The following is a 14,382-nucleotide window of genomic DNA, read 5'->3' on the forward strand; positions in this document are numbered from 1 at the left end:
TGAACTTATGTATAAATGATACTTTATTGTGCTGCAAGGACTAATGTGTGCTAACGTATTAGAATTAGGACGGCTCTTGAAGTAAGGTAGGGGCTGCCTGGCCGAGGCGGTAAAGACGTGCTTGGTTCGCCCGGAAGGACGTGGGTTCGAATCCCCGTCAGGAAGTCGTAAAATTTAAGAAACGAGATTTCCATTTCCGGAGGTGCATATGGCCCTGACTCAGCCTACACCAAAAATGAGTACCAGGTTAATGCCTGGGGGCAAAGGTGGCCGGGCGTAGAGCTACCCACTCTACCCCATCACGTGCCGAGGTTAACAATGGTGGAAGCCTTTACCTTCCACTCCTCCAAGGGCCTTCATGGCCTGTACGGAGGTGACTTTGCTTTTGCTTTGCTTGAAGTAAGGTACTCTCCTAAAACTGACCTGAAGCGAAGGAGGGTCCTTTAAAGATAGTAGACGGCACGACTATAAATTGCAAAGTACATGTCTGATTTGTCTGGTGTGAAAATTGGAAACCACGGAAAACCATCTTCAGAGCTGTCGGCAGTAGAGTTCGAACCCACCATCTCCTCAATGCAAGCTGTGCAGAAGTATAAGAATTTTATTAACATAATGGCAGATCATCCACCACAAGGTGATAGCATTTGGACGCTCCTAAACTTAATCGACGTCGCGCTGAACACGCGTCACCTCATAATCTGCCGGTCTTCGGGCTGAAAAGCGGTCGCCTGGTAGGCCAAGGCCCATCAGGGCTATAGCGCATGTTTTACTCCGCATAATTACAACCATCCTCTTTATCATGGCCAATGAAGTATATAACAGTTGGCTTATTGAAATGTTTCACTCCTTAAATTACTCTCTTTATTTTTAAAGTTTCGATTTTAAAGAATATCACTATGAATGAGGAATAGTGAATGCACATTTACATCAGCTGATAACATGGTCTACGTGTTAGAATAATAGCTTTTCGCTCTGTTGTACCGGGCTCGATTCCCAGATCCGTCATGGACATTCACCTGTTGAACATCAACTGAGAAGAATTCGGTATTCCTAGAAGAGACTTTCCATGATATCCTACTTCAACACTACGAGACGAATTTGACTTTCACTCACATCTACTTTCGACAACCCTGTTGATACTTTATCACTTCATGATAACTAACATTCTAAATATTCTATTTCAAGCAGAACATTCCATAAGGTGAACACAATCTTGTCCGTGATAGTAGTATGAGCAAAGTGTGTTCTGAATCAATGAACGCTGAATCAGCATTTCCCCACGCTAAGTCAGCATTTTTTCTAGTAGAAGGGTAATGCGCGTTCGTAACCCATGGGTCTAGTAGTATAATAAAGAGTTCTCAGTGGGTTTAATGACCCCTAGGTGAGGTTAAGACGCCAAATAACGCCATAACCTTACGTACGAGAGCAATTCTTACTTCACAGGCTAACTTGGAGGAGGCCAATCGGTCAGGACAATGGGTGCAATGACGTGGGGCTTTTTGACCCATGGGTGAGGTTAAGACGTCATAATAACGTCATAACTTTACATACAAGGACAATTCTAACCTCACGTGCTCCACATGGAGGAGCCCAATCGATCAGGTGACGTATAGGTAAGGTTAGGATGTCATTATGACGGGTTACCCCAACCTTGCTCACGAACACTAACCTAACCTAACATAGGCTCTTTTCGGGCTCCCTTTGAAGGAGCCTAATCAGCATGTGACGTGTAGGTGAGGTTAGAACATCATTATAGCGTGTTAACCTAACCTCGGCCACGAACGCTAACCTACCATTACACAGGCTTTAGCGACTGAGGTTTATGTGGGGAGAGGATTTTCTCTGTTAGGCTCCCCTCAGAGGAACCGAATCGGTCAGGCCACCTATAGGTGAGATTAGGACGTCATGACGTGTTAATCTAACCTTGCTCCCGAACGCTAACCTAACCTCACAAAGGCTCTTTACGGGCGCCCCTTTGAGAATCCCAATCGGTCAGATGACCTGTAGGTGAGGTTAGGAAATCATTATGACTTCTTAACCTAACCTTACTTCGTACGAACGCCAACTTATCTTCACTGCGCATCCTAACACGCGTAAATTTAGCCTTCCAAATGTGACATCCTCTTCTTCCTCTTTTTTCTGCACCCCTAATGTGATTGCAGGTTAGATCTGTGTCTTAATATAAATCTGATCATGTTTTACGTCCGAATGCCCTTCTTGACGCCTCTTATCTCCACCTACACCTTTACTTTTGTTCCAGTTTCTAACACAAGAGATTGATCTTCGTCATAGTTTTATAACTAGATGCCCTTCTCTGTTTCGTATTTAGTATTTCGTAAAAGCATAAGTTTAACTCCCTGGCTAACCTGATTGATTCGTGTTCGGCGCGCAGGTGCAATCTGTGTTGTAATGTAGACTTCATCATGTTTTACGGCCGGATGCTGTTCTTGAGGCCTACTACCACTAACTTTTTATCCGCCTATATGTTTACATTTGTTCCAGTTCTTACCACAAGAGATTGATCGTAGACTGTTGCAAAAAGCTGCAGTAGGTTACTGGAAGTTTCTAGTGTTCAAATATGTAAGGTAGAGGGGACGTAATAAAAAATTGAGAGTTCCGAACATCGAATACAAAACATAGGCTCGGGCGTATTGTATGCCGACTTTCGTAAGCATGCAAGCAACATATAGCACCATCTGTTACTCAAAAACCTCCACACGTAGCAAGTAACTCACGATCTAACAGAATGCACTGCTCTAATGTATGCGTGCACACCTCGCCATCTTGGTTACTCTCGTCCCACAAACGCCATATAGTGGAGGATGCAGAACTAAGTGCAGACTGCTAGCCATCTGTTAGTAAAATCTATACAACGTAGCTAGTAATTCACGAACTAGCCGTCAGGATGCGCTGTGAGGTTAGGTTAGCGTTCCTATGAAGCAAGGTTAGGTTAAGATGTGATAATGACGTCCTAACCTCACCTACAGGTCACCTGACCGATTGGGCTCCACCAAGGGAGCCTGGAGAGAGAGAACCCTCTCCCCCATGAACCTCAGTCGCTAACCTGACTGATAAAGAGCCTGTGCGAAGTTACTTTAGCGTTCGTGGACAAGGTTAGGTTAAAATTTCATAATGACTTTCTAACCTCACCTACACGTCACGTGACGGATTTGGCTCCTCTAACTGGAGCCCGTGAGGTTTTTATTGTCCTCTTACGTATGGTTATGGCGTTATTATGACGTTTTAACCTCACCTAGGGTTCAAAAACCCAGGTCATTTCACCCAATGTCATGAGAGATTGCGCTTCTCTAAGGGAGCCTGTGAGATTAAGATTGCTCTCGTAGTAAAGTTATAACATTATTTGACGTCTTAACCTCACCTATGGGTCATTGTACCCACTGAGATCCCTCCTTGTCATACTACTAAACCCACTAGATATGAACGCAGATTATCCTACTACCATAAGGAAAGGTGGAAAATGCTGATTCAGCACGCATTGTTTCAGAACATACAGTACTTTGTTCATACTACTCGTGAGCTAAAAGGAAGAAAACCTGAATGATTTTATATTTTTCTCTTGTGTACTCTTGCGCGATTATGTTTCAGTTCCCAAAAAAAGTGCAAGGACAAGTTAAATTTCAGGCACAATTTCCTTTATCACGAACTGTCCTTAACGTCACTGTTCACAAAATGACTATTGCCAAACCGGTCACTTGTGCATTTCGCCCATGCTGAAGGCAGTTTGTTTTGATGCTGATGATTATGCTTGTTGTTTAAAGGTCATCGGCCCGCAATTTGTCTAATAGTGGCTCTTAAAATATACTATTTTCAGGTTTAAATACAATTTGAACGTTACAGTAACAATAAAGAGTTTTGTAACTGGGCAGAAAAGACGTATAACATTTAAATGCACCGTGTAGATGAAATGGATGTTCGCCGATAGCCTAGACGTTAGGACCCGTAAAAGAGTAATCAACATTAATCATCAATTGGATGTCACATCAAGACTTCCTAGTACGCCGTTCTTAATGGACCGTTCAAGCCCCCGGATCTTAACTAACAGATACCTGTTCGTTGTTTTCGGGCTTGGTACATCGACATCCAAAAGAGAAGGCCTTGGTTTCAGTCTGAAATTCTGTTCAGGCTTCCCTTGCTGGTACTATCCAGTTTAATAGAGCTTTCGATAGCAGGTTTTCTGGTTCAATAATTGCAAATTATTCTACTTTCAAATTGCACCCTTCATTGCTCAGACTGTTAGACATAAGCTGTTCCCATGCTTCAAATCTTGGACATCACTGGAAGGAGTTATTTATCAGTGATTCCCAATTTCCTCAGTTATATGTACTCGAGAGGCACCTATAAGTAATCATTCCTCATTGTCCCGAGGAGTGCAGTACATTTTCGTACGCCTGTCCGTTTCTATACATGGTGTCAGTGCAACATCCTCTGATCCGACACATAACTTGCACCAAAGTCGTTGATTTGTGTCCCAGATCCCCCATAAATTCTGGTACACAGAAATTATATAAGAAACAAAATAAAGAGGAAGAAACAGTCAAAGGGAGTAAGGATCGTAATAGATTGCTTCCGCCTTGAAAGATTGTTGTTCAGGATATGTATGTAGAGAGAAAAACAACTATGCGATGGTATAAATAATGAAGAGAAAATGTATTCATTTACTGGAGTTGTGTGTTTGAGTCATCAGTCCATAGACTGGTTTGATGCAGCTATCCATGCCACCCTCTCCTGTGCTAACCTTTTCATTTCTACGTAACTATTGCATCCTATATCTGCTCTAATCTGCTTGTCATATTCACACGTTGGTCTACCCCTACCACTCTTACTGCCTACACTTCCTTCCAAAACCAACTGACCAATTCCTGGGTGTCTTAAGATGTGTCCTATCATTCTATCTCTTCTTCTCGTCAAATATAGCCAAATCGATCTCCTCTCACCAATTCCATTCAGTACCTCTCCATTCGCGATTCGATCTATCCATCTCACCTTCAGCATTCTTCTGCAACACCACATTTCAAAAATTTATATTCTCTTTCTTTCAGGGCTAGTTATCGTCCACGTTTCACTTCCATACAATGCCAAGCTCCAGATGAAAGTCTTCACAAACATCTTTCTGATTCCTATATCAATGTTTGAAGGGGGCAAATTTCTTTTCTTAAGAAAGTTCTTCTGTGCTAGTGATAGTCTGCATTTTATTTCCTCCTTACTTCTGCCATCGTTAGTTATTTTACTACCCAGGCAACAATATTCATCTACTTGCTTTAAGACTTCATTTCCCTATTTAACACTTCCTGCATCACCTGCCTTCGTTCGACTGGACTCCATTACTTTTGTTTTGGACTTATTTATTTTCATCTCGTACTCCTTACCTAAGACTTCGTCCATGCCATTCAGCAACTTCTCGAGATCTTCTGTAGTCTCAGATAAAATAATATCATCGGCAAATCTCAAGGTTTTGATTTCCACTCTTTGGATTTTGATTCCCTTTCCAAATTCCTCTTTGATTTCCTTTACTCTCTGTTCTATGTAAACACTGAAAAGGAGAGGGTACAGACTGCAGCCTTGCCTCACTCTTTTCTGGAGCGCTGCTTCTTTTTCAGAGCTCTCGATTCTTATCACTGTAGACTGATTTTTATACAGATTGCAGATAATTCTTCGTTCTCGGTATCTTATCCCATTCACCTTCAGAATCTCAAATAGCTTGGTCCAATCAACATTATCGAATGCCTTTTCTAGATCTACGAGCGCCATGTACGTGGACGTGTCCTTCTTAATTCGATCCTGTAAGATCAGACGTCAAGTCAGGATTGCTTCACGTGTTCCTACATTTCTTCTGAAGCGAAACTGATCTCTTCCCAACTCAGCGTCAACTTGTCTTTCCATTTGCTGTAAATAATACGCATTAAAATTGTGCTGGCATGAGATACTAAACTAATGGTTCGGTAGTTTTCACACTTGTCACCACCGGCTTTCTTGGGAATAAGTATAACAACATTCTGCCGAAAATCGGATGACACTTCTCCTGTCTCATACATCTTACACACTGCCTGCCATGGTGGTTTCCCCTAAGGCAGTCAGTAATTCAGAGGGAATGTCATCAATTCCAGGTGCCTTGTTCCTAGTTAGGTCTCTCACAGCTCTGTCAAAATCTGACCTCAAAATTGGGTCTCCCATTTCATCTGCATCAACAGCCTCTTTTTGTTCCAGAACCAAATCATCTACATCTTTACCTTAATATAACTGTTGGATATGTTCCTGCCATCTTTCTGCTTTGTCTTCTTTCCCGAGAAGTGGGTTTCCATCTGAGCTCTTAATATTCATACACCTAGGTTTCCTTTCTTTGAAGGTTTCCTTGATTTTCCTGTATGCAGCATCTACCTTTCACAGGACCATACAACCTTCGACATCCTTGCACTTCTCATTCAGCCATTCTTCCTTAGCTACCTTGCACTTACTATCTACTTCATTCTTTAATCGCCTGTATTCTTTTCTGGCCTCTTCATTTCTAGCATTCTTGTATTTTCGTCGTTCATCAATCAGGTCTAGTATCTCCTGAGTTATCCACTGATTCTTAGTTGATGTTTTCTTCCTTCCTAACATTTCTTCAGCAGCCCTACTGATTTCATTTTTCACGACTATCCACTCTTCCCCTATTGTGTTTCCTTCAGACTTTTCATTTAGTCCTTATGCAACATGTTCCTTGAACAATCCCTCGCAATCTTTTCTTTCAACTAGTCTAGATCCCATCTCCTTGCATTCTTTCCTTTCTTCAATTTCTTCCACTTCAGATGGCATTTCATGACCAACAAGTTGTGTTCAGAATCCACGTCTGCTCCTGGGAAAGTTCTGCAATCCAACACCTGGTTTCTGAATCTCTGCCTAATCATAATGAAGTCTATTTGATACCTTCCAGTGTCTCTAGGTCTCCTCCTCGTATACAGCCGCCGTTTGTGGTGTTTGAAACAAGTATCAGCAAGGACTAAATTGTGATCAGTGCAGAATTCAACCAGCCGAATTCATCTTTCGTTCCTTTGTCCCAATCCGAATTCTCCTACTGTATTACCTTATCTTCCTTGGCCTACCACTGCAATCCAGTCTCCCATCGCAATTAGATTCTCGTCACATTTTATATATTGTATTAAATCTTCTATCTCTTCATATATTCTTTCGATTTTCTCATTTTCCGCTGAACTAGTAAGCATATAGACCTGCACTATTGTGCACTATATTGGTCGTAGTAGCTTACCCGCTGCCCTATTTTCTTAATCATTATTAAACCAAATCCTGCATTTCCCCTGTTTGATTTTGTCTTGATAATTCTGTGGTCGCTTGACCAAAAATCCTGTTCTTCCTGCCAACACACTTCACTTATACCAACTCCATCTAACTTTAATCTATCCATCTCCCATTTTAGATTCTGTAACCTACCACAACGATTCAAACTTCTAACATACCACGCTCCGACTCGCAGAATGTCAATATCCATCTTCTTGACGACCCCCCCCCCCCCACTCTCGTGTAGTTCCCACCCGGAGATCCGATTGGGGAACTAGTTTACCTCCGGAATATTTTACCCGGGAGGAAGTTATCATCAGTACAGCATTCATACAGAGAGAGCTGCATGTCCTCGGGAGTTAGTTACAGCTGTAGTTTCCCGTTGCTTTCTGTAGCAGTATCAATACAGCTAAGCCATGCTGAGTATTATTACAAGGCCATATCAATCATCTAGACTGCTGCCATTGCAACGTCCGAAAGGCTGCTACCAACTCCCCTTCCCCCCTTCGAAGAACCATCGTTAGTCTGGCCTCCACAGAACAGAGCGTGTGGCTTCGCGGTTCGAGTTACATAGCTGTCAGCTTGCATTCGGGAGATAGTGGGTTCGAACCCAACTTCTGACAGCCCTGAAGATGGTTTTCCGTAGTCTCCCATTTTCACACCGGAAAAATGCTGGGGCTGTACGTTAATCAATGCCATGGTCGCTTCCTTCCCACTCCTCAGTCTGCCCCTGGGAAAATGTCACAATTGCTGCTCGCAACTGCAGAGAATTATCTAGTTTGTGGTGGTTGATTATTACTTTCATATATCCCCACAGGAAAAACTCACAGGAATTAATATAGGGACTGTGTGGTGATCAAATTGAACCGCCTTGAAAACGTTCGGGACATCGATGGGACATCAGACGGAACCCAGAATGATCACGAAGAAAATACAGATCAACGTTTCTGTATGCAAACGAGTTCTGCCTAGTATCAACCAATGTGTCCCCATTGGTAGTCTTGTTGCCAAGTGTTCTGGAAGGAAACTGTTTTACGACTTGTCCATTATATTGTCGACCGTGTCTTTAAAAAATGACCCGGTAATTATATGGATGGAAATCGCAGCCTACGCACACACTATCGGGCCATGGTTTTCTACCCCGTGCAAAATATCAGGTGGTTATCTTGCCTAAAATAGGACCTTCTGTTTGTTCACAGCACAGTTTAAGTAAACGTACGCCTCCTCAGTGAACCATATGTTGTGCAGTAAGACATCACCCTCTGCAATAGCCGAAGTAGCAAACTGTGCTCGCCATTCCTTTCCATGTGCGTTCAATTTGTCAATTATACGAGAAACAGTCAATATCAGACTGTAAAATTCACTGAATCGAAGGAGATAATATGCTCAGGGACTTCAAGCCACAGCCGCTCTCAGAGCCACAATATTTTCTGGCACGAGGTAATTCTCATCCCAAATCACTCCTTTCACCATCAAGTGTGGTGGTTAGTATGTACCCTGTCTCCCGGCACAACCCACTGTGTCTACCAAAATGAACACGAAAACGTTCCTGAGTCCGGACTACACTCTTTGTTTCCGCTTGAAACAACACCGGCTTCGCCTTCTGTTCGTGCGTCAACCGACTCTTGTCCGCCATGTCGTACAGGCCTAAGTGGAATCCGGTGCGTATGAGCGACATGTGACGCTATATACTGGACCATGCACGAACCAAGGTTTCTTATCAAAAGGTGAGATAGTTATGCACCCATAATTACTCATTTATAAACGATTTTCCGTGTGTAACATTTCCTATGCTTGTCTACAAATAAAATAATTATATTGAAAAATCGGTTTTAATCCAATGCGTATTTTCTTGAGGTAACTAGTTTCCGTTCCCCTTCAGTATTATTGATAGATACATATACTAGCTACAGTACCTGTCTTCAACAGGTAGGCCATGTAGGTCGTTGACGTACATGGGGGAAAAATCTTATTCGCGGCTGGAGTGAAAGTATGACACGGCGGTCTCTCTGTAAAACGACAAGCTCCTTAGAAAGCAAAATACTATCTTAAAAGTGAGGGAAGTGTAGAAGTTGTAAAATACGTAATACTACCGAATAACTTCAAGATATTCGTTGAGTTAATTAATCTTTCTATTGAAGAGTCTCGGTATAAACAATCTTTTTGGTGTCACCGCTTGGTGCGTGTATAAAACGAGAATTTAGAGGACCTTACTCGGGAGATGCAGTGTATTGAAAGTGTATAGATTTTCAGTGCACCACGTTTTGCGCGCCATCCTGTATAATACTAGGGAAAACCTGGACGAAACCATGTATGTAGGAATCAGCGTTAAAGATTATATAACTTGTGCCATCCTATGGCCTTTCTAAACAAAACATTTCCTGTCCTACTCTTTATTATGAATCTGTCCAACACATATTTTACCAGTAAACTTGTGTTATTCTATGATATTAGGAAAGTGACAAGCTGCGTGTTTGGAGCAATTTGTACAAATTATGATCACATAAACTCACTCTAAAAGTACACAAGTGCAAATTTTTATTCGATAAGTGTAGATAGCCTTCCATGCATTAACTAGCCAGGATATCTCTACTATAATGTGCTCCTCTCTTTGGTTTGCTTGTAGGCCTACTTAGAAATTTCCAGCCGGTCACGTCTTGTGCCAGGAAGTGTAGTTATAATGATTCTGTACGGCTGTGATATTTTGATATGCAAAATCAATTAAGATTTATAAAATATAATTTGAGGAAAGCAATGAGGAAGAAGAAGATAAAATATTTGCCTCAAAAACCTTCATCAAAATCAACTCCATTACAGTACATGCCCTTGAAACTTAGGCTTCAAAGGAAGGTGATATGGAAAGCAAATACGCTGTAGAAATTAAGTTTTTGAAATTATTTCTAGAGCTGAACAAGGACACAGTGTAAGGAGCCATTATGTCGGACAGGAATTAGAAGAGAAAACAATCGTTGTTGGAAAGATTCAACGCATTCAGTAGACGTATTCGTCATATCAAAACAATATCACCGTGAGCACCTACAGTAATTTGGCAAGCATTCATTTACCACGTAAATGGAAGAAAAAACATAGGATAATTTCAGCAAATTCGCTTCGTTTCAGAACTGAAAGCATCCAGTTTTTCAAAAGGAATATTAGAAAGAACCTTGGGAGAGGTGCTTCCACACTTCAAATATTCATGTAATAATGGAGAAGAAACTTGGAGAAGCCATAGTCAGGATTGCCTCTGATAATCATGGTTGTCCGAGACTCAATTATTCTACTACAGAAATCCCACCTCCGTCAGGAAACGTCTCGTAGTATGTCCCACTGTGATGATCATTGAATGATGTGATGACAGTGACGAAACTAATTAAATGTCCCGAACCTTCTATAAATTAGAAACAAGAGAGTGAACGAGACCGCCTCGATAAAGACCGAGTCCACCTAAAGCCACAGGAAAAAAATGGTGTCAAATTTCCCCATGGGAAAATTAAATGATCGTAAATATATTTTATACGTCCCTCGGTCTTGCCTTTGCTGGCGGGACCTAGTGTTTACAGTGCACTATGTCTTCTGGTATGGGCTAGAATAAATTTGTTACTTTCCTTGATCTGCCTCTGTCTTAGCCTTGGCTTTGACAATATGAAAGTGACTGAGGTATGAGCGATGCTAGTAATGCCATTCCCTATGCAGCCAGTCTCTGCTATGAATGGTGTGAAAATGCTGCTCATAAGGTCGGTTGGTGCATGCTTTTCAGTGCGCTTGGCAGACTGATATGTAATAGCAAATTCTGGCTCGGTGAGAAAAACAACGGGAAACTACCTCACTCCGCATTTCCCTAGTTCGCCTCTTCAGTGATGACTAGGCCAACTGTGACACCTGATGGCGAAGCTGTTGAGGATCCAACCAGCCTGAGGGCTGATGACTGAACATACATACATACATACATACATACATACATACATACATACATACATACATACATACATACATACATACTTGTCTCTCGGTCATGGCCATCCATCAACGGTTGCCACCTTCAGATGACCTCTAACCATTAGACAGCATGCACGGTTGCTAGGTTACACCTCCGTCACACATTTCATTACATGACACTATTTCGGTATACAAATGTTTCGATGAACCCCTGTTCTAAGACATATTTATGTCAAATGGAAACATAGGCAGCAGAAGAATCCTTGGAGGTAGTCGGTTCCAGAACACTCCAGCCAAGAATCCTCGTCCATTTAACCCTCTTAGCGTGACACCATATGGAGTTGGCTTCAAGAACCTGCCCCTTTAGTCACCTCTTGTGACAAACCTATTTGAAAAGAAGAAATTATGTCTCCTTAAAAACGTGTGTTATCGGATTTGAAAGGGGAATGTATGTGAAATGCAAGGAAATGAAGGAGACCTTGGATCTTGGATATAATATCGTTAAGGTCAGAAGAGTGACTTGCTAAATTCGTGAATCTGACGCTGTAAGTCTAATATTTGGGAAATTGTCATCAGAAAGATTGGAAACCCACTCAGCGATAACTTTGTGAGACGTGACTGACGTCAACCTCAGTTGAGGAACTAATGAAGATTAAATTAATTATGGTGATTAAAATTGGATACTGAGGTGAAAAGAATCAGCTGTGGTCTGTGAATTTGTCTGGCATCGGCCTGGAAGTGAAAATGGGAAGCCACAAAGAAAAGTTCTCCTCAGAATAGCCGACCATGGAGATTGAAAACACTCGTCTCTCGAATACATATATAGCTTGGCTCCGTAGCCGCTCGGGTGAGTCAACCACTGAAGAAAACTATTCATTCACAATTATATTTATCTTTAACTTGTTCACTACGAGTTTCTGAAGATCAATATCACCCGCAAAATGCCAATTGAATAACAATTTTTCAATAATCTGCAGGAGTCAGGTACTGCTAGAATTTTACTAATCAAAGAAAAATAAGGTCCGCCTCTGTGATGTAGTGATTAGTGTGATTAGCTACCACCCCCGGAGACCCAGGTTCGATTCCCAGCTCTGCCACGAAATTTGAAAAGTGGCACGAGCGCTGGAACGGGGTTCAATCAGCCTCGGGAGGTCAACTGAGTAGAGGCGGGTTCGATTCCCACCTCAACCATCATCGAAATGGTTTTCCGCGGTTTCCCACTTCTCCTCCAGGTAAATGCCGGGATGGTACCTAACTTAAGGCCATAGCCGCTTCGTTCCCTCTTTCTTGTCTATCCCTTCCGATCTTCCCATCCCCCAAAAGGCCCTTGTTCAGCATAGCAGGTGAGATCACCTGGCCGAGGTACCGGTCCTCTTCCCCAGTTGTATCCTTCCGACCCAAAGTCTCACGCTCCAGTATACTGCCCTTGAGGCGGTAGAGGTGGGATCCCTCGCTGAGTTCGAGGGAAAAACCAACCCTGGAGGGTAAACAGATTAAGAAAGAAAGAAAAATAAGATGTCCAGATATAAACAAACCTTTGTCGATTATGACAGACGATGCAAGCATCGTGACAGTCTGATATACGAATAAATGACAAATAGAACATCTCGCCACGTCACACCAGGGTATTATTTTTCCTTCTTCGTTGCTTTTGTCGTTTACTGTTTGTTACCTGATGCTTTTACATTCCTTCATTTTTTCTTGCTAGTGGCTTTACGTCGCACCGAGACAGATAGGTCTTATGGCGACGATGGGATAGGAAAGGCCTAGGAGTGGGAAAGAAGTGGTCGTGGCCTTAATTAAAGTACGCGCAGCATTAGCCTGTTGTGAAAATGGGAAACCACGGAAGAACCATCTTCAGGGCTGCCAACAGTGGGGTTCGAACCCACTATCTCCCGGAAACAAGCTCACAGCTGCACGCTCCTAACCGCACGGTCAACTCGCCCGGTCATTCCTTCATTGTATAGGTCTTCTACAAATATACACAGTCTTCGCTGTAAATACCCTTGGGGACTTGCACCCAAATACCAGCTTCAGGGAGACACAGGATTGTCTGCTCTCATAACTCAGGATTATTACTGCAAGCTCGGGTAGTAATGTAGGACTCATTCATTTGAAACCATGAAGTTAAGGAACTGGCTTGAAAGTATCACGTGCTTTGTTTTTCATTCTTAATTTGCTTTACGTTGCACCGATGCAGATAGGTTGTATGGCGAGGATGGGATAGGAAAAGGCTGAGGACCAGGAAGGAGGCGACCGTGTCCTTAATTAAGGCACAGCCTCCATCATTTGCCTGGTGTGAAAATAGAAATCTAAGGAAACCCATCTTCAGGGCTGGAAGGAAACGATCGCGGCTTTAATAAAGGTACAGCCCCAACATTTGCCAAGTGTGAAAATGGAAAACCACATAAAACCATCTTCAAGGCTGCCGACAGTGGGGTTCGAACCCACCATCCTCCGAATGCAAGCTGACAGCTACGTGACCTAAACCACGTAGCCGCTTCGCGCGCATTTTGTTTTTCACATGGCAGTCTACGTTTATGTATTGGTTTGTGGTAGACTATTAAAAAATAGTATAAATTTGAAAAAAATATGATATGACAGTTGAAGTAAAATACGTTATTAAACACGAACTGGCATATATCGTCCAATCAGGTGGGCAACCTCAAATCCTCCTGTTCCCAAAATCTACAGTACACATTAGCAGCCCCATTACGTATAATCATTTAACTTGCTTTCTTTTGAAACACATATTTTTAAATCGTAAATGCATATATATATATATAAGGCATCTGAAAATATTTTTCCAATGTGTTTTTTATTTTTTATTGTGATTTTAGAAATTTGGGAATTGTGTCGGCTCTGGAGAGGGCTGGTGCAAGTCTTTCGAGTTGACACCGAATTGCCGACCTACGAGTTTTTTAGGATGGGGCCCAACCTATGATGAAATCTAATGCTTAATGCAGTACAAACACGCAGCCAGTGAGCCATAGGTATTAACTAACGGAAGTTGAAATCCCCGACCGGATCGGGAATCGAACCCGTGACCACCTTGGGACAAACGCCAGCATATTCACCATTTAGCCACAGAGCCGGACTTCAGCTGACTTAAAAGTACTTTCACATGCACTCTGTTAACAATACGACACTGAA

The 14,382-nt window shown here is 42.3% G+C and overlaps 1 protein-coding gene across 3 annotated transcripts in view; it reads left to right on the forward strand.

Annotated features, from left to right (window-relative positions):
* Window positions 1-14,382, forward strand: part of LOC136862908 (uncharacterized) — a 157,319-nt gene that overhangs the window by 30,142 nt on the left and 112,795 nt on the right. The gene's annotated exons all lie outside the window — the stretch shown is intronic.

The sequence above is a fragment of the Anabrus simplex genome, chromosome 2 (genome assembly GCF_040414725.1).
Source record: "Anabrus simplex isolate iqAnaSimp1 chromosome 2, ASM4041472v1, whole genome shotgun sequence".
NCBI classification, from domain to species: domain Eukaryota; kingdom Metazoa; phylum Arthropoda; class Insecta; order Orthoptera; family Tettigoniidae; genus Anabrus; species Anabrus simplex.